This window comes from Schistocerca nitens, chromosome 9, assembly GCF_023898315.1.
Source record: "Schistocerca nitens isolate TAMUIC-IGC-003100 chromosome 9, iqSchNite1.1, whole genome shotgun sequence".
NCBI lineage: Eukaryota > Metazoa > Arthropoda > Insecta > Orthoptera > Acrididae > Schistocerca > Schistocerca nitens.
Window position 1 is genome coordinate 323,152,344 of NC_064622.1, and position 9,828 is coordinate 323,162,171.

The window sequence follows — 9,828 nt, forward strand, 5'->3', positions numbered from 1 at the left end:
ACTTCTCGCATGGAACGTGTGCTTTTGGTCTTGTGTATTGTGCGTCGAACGTGAACTTGATAGTTGCCTTCCGGTAAGAAAGAGCCATAGTGATCTGTGGTACTCAATGCACCGCTATGCGAAGCCTCACGGATGTAAACAAAGCTCGCGCTAACGGGGCGCGGCCGGTGCGCTACACTTGACCACCATGGACTGAAACGTCAGGCGCCTACGCACAGATGTATCAGTTACATAATAAATGCGTAACACTTCTCTTGCGATTTTATCGGAAATGCCAGATGTGCACATCTTACTACTTGCACATTACATTTGTTTAATGGCCTACTAATGGTGTACAATGTTTGGACTAAATCTGTGATCCCAACGTTGTGGCCTCCTCTTGTGAGTAACTAATAACTCACTGGATAAAATCTTAGCAAACCCTGAAAGTAGCAAACTGGATTCTTTGAAGTGCTGTAGAAATGGCACGAGTCGGACATGTGGTCCCCTGCCAATGAGACGTAATGGCAGTGTAGTGGCGTGCCTGTGGAGGTCGGCCCGCTGCAGTCATGGACTGTGCGGCTGGTCCCGGCGGAGGTTCGAGTCCTCCCTCGGGCATGGGTGTGTGTGTTTGTCCTTAGGATAATTTAGATTAAGTAGTGTATAAGCTTAGGGACTGATGACCTTAGCAGTTAAGTCCCATAGGATTTCACACACATTTGAACTTTTTTTTTTATATCGGCTGTATGGAATGGGGGCAATAAGATGGGTCGACGTGATGGCGCGACAGGTAGACGTGATTCTCATCACCGAGCCATCTCGGTTAGGATCTCTTTATTCCATGTTACATAGCTGCGTGTGGTATATACAGGGTGTTTCAAAAATGACCGGTATATTTGAAACGGCAATAAAAACTAAACGAGCAGCGATAGAAATACACCGTTTGTTGCAATATGCTTGGGACAACAGTACATTTTCAGGCAGACAAACTTTCGAAATTACAGTAGTTACAATTTTCAACAACAGATGGCGCTGCGGTCTGGGAAACACTATAGTACGATATTTTCCACATATCCACCATGCGTAGCAATAATATGGCGTAGTCTCTGAATGAAATTACCCGAAACCTTTGACAACGTGTCTGGCGGAATGGCTTCACATGCAGATGAGATGTACTGCTTCAGCTGTTCAATTGTTTCTGGATTCTGGCGGTACACCTGGTCTTTCAAGTGTCCCCACAGAAAGAAGTCATAGGGGTTCATGTCTGGCGAATAGGGAGGCCAATCCACGCCGCCTCCTGTATGTTTCGGATAGCCCAAAGCAATCACACGATCATCGAAATATTCATTCAGGAAATTAAAGACGTCGGCCGTGCGATGTGGCCGGGCACCATCTTGCATAAACCACGAGGTGTTCGCAGTGTCGTCTAAGGCAGTTTGTACCGCCACAAATTCACGAAGAATGTCCAGATAGTGTGATGCAGTAATCGTTTCGGATCTGAAAAATGGGCCAATGATTCCTTTGGAAGAAATGGCGGCCCAGACCAGTACTTTTTGAGGATGCAGGGACGATGGGACTGCAACATGGGGCGTTTCGGTTCCCCATATGCGCCAGTTCTGTTTATTGACGAAGCCGTCCAGGTAAAAATAAGCTTCGTCAGTAAACCAAATGCTGCCCACATGCATAGCGCCGTCATCAATCCTGTGCACTATATCGATAGCGAATGTCTCTCGTGCAGCAATGGTAGCGGCGCTGAGGGGTTGCCGCGTTTGAATTTTGTATGGATAGAGGTGTAAACTCTGGCGCATGAGACGATACGTGGACGTTGGCGTCATTTGGACCGCAGCTGCAACACGGCGAACGGAAACCCGAGGCCGCTGTTGGATCACCTGCTGCACTAGCTGCGCGTTGCCCTCTGTGGTTGCCGTACGCGGTCGCCCTACCTTTCCAGCACGTTCATCCGTCACGTTCCCAGTCCGTTGAAATTTTTCAAACAGATCCTTTATTGTATCGCTTTTCGGTCCTTTGGTTACATTAAACCTCCATTGAAAACTTCGTCTTGTTGCAACAACGCTGTGTTCTAGGCGGTGGAATTCCAACACCAGAAAAATCCTCTGTTCTAAGGAATAAACCATGTTGTCTACAGCACACTTGCACGTTGTGAACAGCACACGCTTACAGCAGAAAGACGACGTACAGAATGGCGCACCCACAGACTGCGTTGTCTTCTATATCTTTCACATCACTTGCAGCGCCATCTGTTGTTGAAAATTGTAACTACTGTAATTTCGAAAGTTTGTCCGCCTGAAAATGTACTGTTGTCCCAAGCATATTACAACAAACGGTGTATTTCTATCGCTGCTCGTTTAGTTTTTATTGCCGTTTCAAATATATCGGTCATTTTTGAAACACCCTGTAATTCCTTGTAGACACGTTGGAGAGTCCGCGGTGATACACCTGCAAATCGGCCGCTTCCATTCATGTTGTAATGGGAACGTCCCGGCACCATAGCTCCTATCGAGCTTGGAAGTCCCCATGACCATGAGTGTCACGCATGGTCAACAGCAATCTATTTCGAATCCGAAAGAAATTTCTGCTGTGAGAGAATCCAGAACCATCTCAACCAGTTTCTGAGAAACGTCCCCAAGGGAACTTCATCGATGACCATTTGCAGTTGTATACGACACAAAATGGCATTGCTCAATCGTGAACGTAAAACTTCACGTCTTCAGTGGTTCAAAAGACAGGGAAACTGGTCAATAGCTGTCTGGAGGTGTATAAAATGGTTCAAATGGCTCTGAGCACTATGAAAATTAACATCTGAGGTCATCAGTCCCCTAGACTTAGAACAACTAAAACCTAATTAACCTAAGGACATCACACACATCCATATCCGAGGCAGGATTCGAACCTGCGACCGTAGCAGCAGTGAAGTTCCGGACTGAAGCGCCTAGAACCACTCGGCCATAGCGGCCGGCTGGAGGTGTATACTGTGGCCCGACGAATCGTGATTTTACCTCTATTCAAATGATGCAGGACGTCGATTACACCGACGGTCCAACGAAGCGTTTAATCAACAGTGTGTGGAGGATGAAATTGGTTTTTGTGTGGTGTTTTGGGGTTGCTTTTCTTACCGTGACTTGAGCTTATTGGTCCAGGTTACTGTGAACACGAACTAAGGTGATTATTTCAACATTCTCGGTGGTTAAGTGTTACACTTTCTTCTGCATTTTTGCGATGTATATGCTGTGTACACTCCACCCTTCCAAGACGACAGCTATTGCGTTCACAGCGTTGCGCATTTAAGTTCTTGGTTTCACTAATAATCAGGTACCCTATTGGACGAGGTACGTTCAGTAAGTAATGCAACCCATTTTATTGCTCCGCAAATTTCAGTCTAAAAAATACGGAAATTCTTGCGGAACATTGTGGAATCGCTTCAGCCCTTATAATTTTATGAAGTTTCGATAGGTTGTGGCGCTATGCGTAGCCTTCAAAATGGCGCCAGTAACGAAGGTGCGTTCCTAGCAGAGCGGTGTCATTGAATTTGTTTAGGTGAAAACTCGAGCAGCACAGGTATTCATGGACGCTTGCAGAATGTCTACGGGGACCAAGCAGTAAACAAAAGCATGGTGAGTCGTTGGGCAAGGAGACTGTCATCATCGTAACAATGATGTTGCGCAAACCTGTCCGATTTCCAGCATGCCGGCCGGCCGCACACATCTGTGACTTCTGGAGTATTGGAGAAACGACTTGTTCCTCGCCACAAAAATTACACTACTGGCCATTAAAATTGCTACACCACGAAGATGACGTGCTACAGACGCTAAATTTAACCGACAGGAAGAAGATGCGCTGATATGCAAATGATCAGCTTTTCAGAGCATTCACACATGGTTGGCGCCTTTGGCGACATCTACAACGTGCTGACATGAGGAAAGTCTCCAACCGATTTCTCATACAGAAACAGCAGTTGACCGGCGTTGCCTGGTAAAACGTTGTTGTGATCGCTCGTGTAAGGAGGAGAAATGCGTAACATCACGTTTCCGACTTTGATAAAGGTCGGATTGTAGCCTAGCGCGATTGCGGTTTATCGTATCGTGACATTGTTGCTCGCGTTGGTCGAGATCCAATGACTGTTAGCAGGATATGGAATCGGTCGGTTCAGGAGTGTAATACGGAACGCCGTGCTGGATCCCAACGGCCTCGTATCACTAGCAGTCGAGATGACAGGCATCTTATCCGCATGACTGTAACGGATCGTGCAACCACGTCTCGATCCCTGAGTCAACAGATGGGGACGTTTTCAAGACAACAACCATCTGAACAAACAGTTCGACGACGTTTGCAGCACCATGGACTATCAGCTCGGAGACCATGGCTGCGGTTACCCTTGACGCTGCATCACAGACAGGAGCGCCTGCGATGGTGTACTCAACGACGAACCTGGGTGCACGAATGGCAAAGCGTCATTTTTTCGGATGAATCCAGGTTCTGTTTACAGCATCATGATGGTCGCATCCGTGTTTGGCGACATCGCGGTGAACGCACATTGGAAGCGTGTATTCGTCATCGCCATACTGGCGTATCACCCGGCGTGTTGGTATGGGGTGCCATTGGTTACACGTCTCGGGCACCTCTTGTTCACATTGACGGCATTTTCAACAGTGGACGTTACATTTCGTATGTGTTACGACCCGTGGCTCTACCCTTCATCCGATCCCTGTGAAACCCTACATTTCAGCAGGATAATGCACGACCGCATGTTGCGGGCACTGTACGGGCCTTTCTGGATACAGAAATTGTTCGGCTGCTGCCCTGGCCACCACATTCTCCAGATCTCTCACCAATTGAAAACGTCTGGTCAGTAGCGGCCGTCATCGCAATACGCCAGTCACTACTCTTGATGAACTGTGGTATCGTGTGTAAGCTGCGTGGGCAGCTGTACCTGTACACGCCATCCAAGCTCTGTTTTACTCAATGCCCAGGCGTAACTAAGGCCGTTATTACGGCCAGAGGTGGTTGTTCTGGGTACTGATTTCTCAGGATCTGTGCACCCAAATTGCGTGAAAATGTAATCAAATGTCAGCTCTAGTATAATATATTTGTCCAATGAACACCCGATTATCATCTGCATTTCTTCTTGGTGTAGCAATTTTAATGGCCAGTAGTGTATAACGAACTTCTCCTTCCCCTGACAGTGCAAGACCTCACACAAGTCTACGCACCCGACGGGAGCTCACAAATCTTCACTGGACTGTTCTTCCTCATCCACCCGATAGCCCCGGTCTCGCATCTTCCGACTTCCATCTGTTTGGCCCAAGAAGGATGCAATCCATAGGAAGCTGTACGTTGATGATGGGAAGGTTATTGACGTTGGCTCCGAAGTCGACCAGTAGAGTGATATCACGCGGGCATCAGGTCTTCCCCGTAAGGTGACGTAAGGCTGTTGCATTGAAATAGGGGTTTGTAGGCAAAAGAGTGGGGAGTGATATGGTGTACTGGAATCTTGAATAAAACCAATCTGCTATCAGAAAAAAATGTGTTGTATTACTTATATAACACGCCTTGTATCTTGTCTGTTCCAGCGAGCAAGATGGCGCAATGGTTAGCGCACTGCACACGCACTCGGGAGAAAATGTTCAAATGTGTGTGAAATCTTATGGCACTTAACTGCTAAGGTCATCAGTCCCTAAGCTTACACACTACTTGACCTAAATTATCCTAAGGACGAACACACACACCCATGCCCGAGGGAGGACTCGAACCTCCGCCGGGACCAGGCACAAAGTCCATGACTGCAGCTCCCTAGACCGCTCGGCTAATCCCGCGCGGCCACTCGGGCGACAACGTTTCAAATCCATGTTCGGTCATCCAGATATATGTTTTCCGTGATTCACGTAAATCGGTCCAGGCAAATGCCAGGATGGTTCCTTTGAAAGGGCATGCCCAATTTCCTTCCCCAGTCTTGACACACTTCTGGCCTGTGCTCCGTCTCTAATGACTTCAATGTCGACAGGACGTTAAACACTAATCTTCCTTCCTTGACTGGACAGCTAAATCACCCGATCGTAATCCCACATAAAATGTTTGGTACTATTTGGAGGAGGGGATAAAATGGAAAATTCAACAAACGAGCAGTAGCTCTGCGTAATGTACTCAACAATGAATGGCTTCAGCGGGATATCGCTACCTCACCTAACTGAGGCTATTATCAAGGCTGCTGACTAAGTTACAAGATAATATTGGATGTCTCCTGTGGTTACGAAATGTTTGTCCGATGAGTGTAAGTAAGACGACTAGTTATAAAAAAGACAGATAATTTTAAGTAAATTCATTTTGTAGTCGAAAAAGTCTGTCTGCTACTTTTAAAGGAATTTCTAGTATCCATAAGTGCGTTAAAACACCTACTTCTGGAACACGGAAAGAAATGCCGGCCCTGGGTCGAATCTGCCCAGCAGATTAATGATGAGCGCCGGAGTGCCGGTCAGCCTCTATATGGTTTTAGGCGGTTTTTCACACTCATTGAGACAAATACAAGGCTAATTCCCAAGTTCCGCCTCAGTTGCACGATTTGCAAACACTTGAGAAACATTATTACGAGATCCATCCAGAAAGTAACAGACGTTTTGCTCTATCGCGGCGGTGGACGGGTTCAGAGCAGCCGTCGTCTCGGTGCCATCACGTTCCTACACTCAATATGCGTCCAGCGGTGGTAGCGTGTGGTCTGCGCCTCAGCTACTTCGCTTTCAGTGACTTCTTTAGCTGTGCGCTGCAGTAGAACAACCCGCCACTTGCGGTGAGCATTATGTGATTAGTTTTTCGTTGGTAAAGGCTGCAAACCAATTGGAATTTAACGCGACCTTTGTGATATGTATGGAAAAGAAATAATGAGTGAAAGCCGAGTGAATCAATGGTGCACTGATTTTAAAAATGGCCATACCAGTCTTCACGATGAGGATCGCAGCGGTGCTCCTAGCCTTGTGACCGACGAACTGGTGATGAAACTCAACACGCAAAATAGTGGAAATCGTCGTTTCACGATTACGGAACTTTCTCAACATTTTCCCCTAATTTTGTGGAGTTCAGTGCATGAAACTTTGGCGGAGAAGCTTGGTTACCACAAATTTCGTGCTGGCTGGGTACCCAAAATCCAATAGCAGGCTGCAAATGTCTACAAGGACGGGTTTGGAAAACTTGTGCTACGGTATAATAGCCGCGTGGAATTAGCCGAGCGGTCTCAGGCGCTGCAGTCATGGACTGTGCGGGTGGTCCCGGCGGAGGTTCGAGTCCTCCCTCGGGCATGGGTGTGTGTGTTTGTCCTTAGGATAATTTAGGTTAAGTAGTGTGTAAGCTTAGGGACTGATGACCTTAGCAGTTAAGTCCCATAAGATTTCACACACATTTGAACATTTTTGGACGGTATAATAAGCGCCTCAATTTGAATAGTGACTGGGTAGAAAACAGCTTAAGACCTTATCTTTAAAATGTATCTAATAAAATTTGGTTCTTCCATATTGTTAATTTTGTATTTCAAAACATTTGTTACTTTCTGGATAGCCCTTGTACATCCGTCCACGTGACGTACAATAGACACTGATAGAAGGGGTGCACAGATTCCATTTCGGGGACAGCTGCAGTAGCGACCGATTGATAATAGCAGCCTATTTATAGATATGACTGGTTCTCCGTCTACTAATGAGAGTAGTACCATACAACCCTCCGCTCGGCGGTGGCTGGATAGTAGGCAGCGGAATGGGTGGATGGATGGATAGACGGATGGATGGAATGAACAAATAGCTTTCAGTCGGAAGCAATCGAGTAGTAGTCGACTTGCGCTAGCAATTAACCTTTCGATGCCATTATATCATACGCTTACACTACATACCTGAAATGCGTTCCACTAGTGCTCCATTCCCCGACCGACCTGGCATCTCGCCCCCGTCCTCTTAAAAGCACAATTGTAATACTCGTCGCTCGTCGCCACTGCACACACACACACACACACACACCACTTCGCAGAGCAGCAATTATCCCGGCGGGCCCTGCACGCTATTTCGCCGAGACCCCGAACGTACAGAACCTGCTGCGGAATTCCAGCGTACGACAAACCAAAAGGCGCTTACTGTCCCCTTAGAGCTGCTGTTGCGGTTTATGCCGTATTATTACGCGCTGCGCCAACATCTGCTTTTCCCATAAGGGAAATTCCTACACGACCGCATTTCGCATGGCACTGTGGAATGCATATGTCGAGTTGAAATGGCCTCCGATGAGGAATTAAAATACGTAGCTGTGTGGGTTTATCTCAGTTTTCCTACGCTCGCAAGATGTTTTATGATCATTTATAGGCGTTAACTGAATTTTCTTTCATTGATTCTTACTGAGAAACAAACGGAGAGAACATTACAAAAAAAATCTAGAAGAAGAAAGGATAAAGACAAGTATGATATAACAGTGTTGGCTGAATCGGAGGGAGGACTACAGCTTACAATGAAGAATATCGTAAAATTTGGAAATACAGGGTGTTCAAAAAATCAGTATATTTTTGAAAACTTAATAAACCACGGAATAATGTAGGTAGAGAGATCAAAATTGACACACATGCTTGGAATGACATGGGGTTTTATTAGAACCAAAAAAAAACAAAGTTCACGAAATGTCCGACAGATGGTGTTGGACAGCAAAACGTCGGTGACTGCGCATGACAATCGTGTATAAAAGGAGCTGTAATGAGAGAGAGAATCAGATGCGCCTGCAGTCACACCATGTTGACGTTACCTGAATAGGCGCTTTTAGTGAAGCTGTATTATCAGAATAGGGAATGTGCTAGTTCAGCGTTATGATCCTATCGCCATAGGAAGGGGATTCGAACGGGTAAAGGTCCGTTGACAAATGCAGCTGTGGCGAGAATGATTTCGAAGTTCGATGCCACGGGTTGTTTAGACGATAGGCCCCGTAGTGGCCGACCGAGGACAAGGCGTAATGCTGCTGAGACAGTTCAGGAAGAAATGGAGACTGTAGCGGTTCGTCTATGCACGGGGAAGTCAGCGCTCGTGCAGTCGCACGTCGTACCGGTATTTCACACACTACTATTTGGTTGGCACTTAGGCGTACCCTCCGATGCTATCCGTACAAAATCCATCGGCATCATGAACTGTTACCTGGTGATTTAATGAAACGAAGGGCATTTGCGATGTGGGCGTTCCAAAAAAAAAAAAAAAATGGTTCAAATGTCTCTGAGCGCTATGGGACTTAACTTCTGAGGTCATCAGTCCCCTAGAACTTTGAACTACTTAAACCTAACTAACCTAAGGACACCACACACATCCATGCCCGAGGCAGGATTCGAGCCTGCCACCGTAGCAGTCGCGCGGTTCCAGACTGTAGCGCCTAGAACCGCTCGGCCACTTCGGCCGGCGGGCGTTTCAAAAGATTGCGCAAGATGACGATTGGTTGAGAAACGTGTTGTGCACCGACGAAGCTCATTTCAAGCCCCGAGTGTCTGTCAACGCCCACAACTGCAGAATTTTGGCTACCGAAAATCCTAGAACTGTCGTGGAAACGCCATTGCACGACGAGAAAGTCACGGTATGGGTTGTATTTACCACATCTACCGTTATCGGGCCTTTCTTCTTCGAGGAAATACGTGATTCTGATTTTGTAACTGCTACCGTGACGGCTGAGAGGTACGCCGATATGTTACAGAATCGCATCATCCCCAGCCTGGCTGATAAACACCTGCTGGAACGTACGATGTTTATGCAGGTTGGCGCTACACCCCATATTGCTAGACGCGTGGAAGATCTCCTGCGCGCGTCGTTTGGTGACGATCGTGTGCTCAGCCGCCAC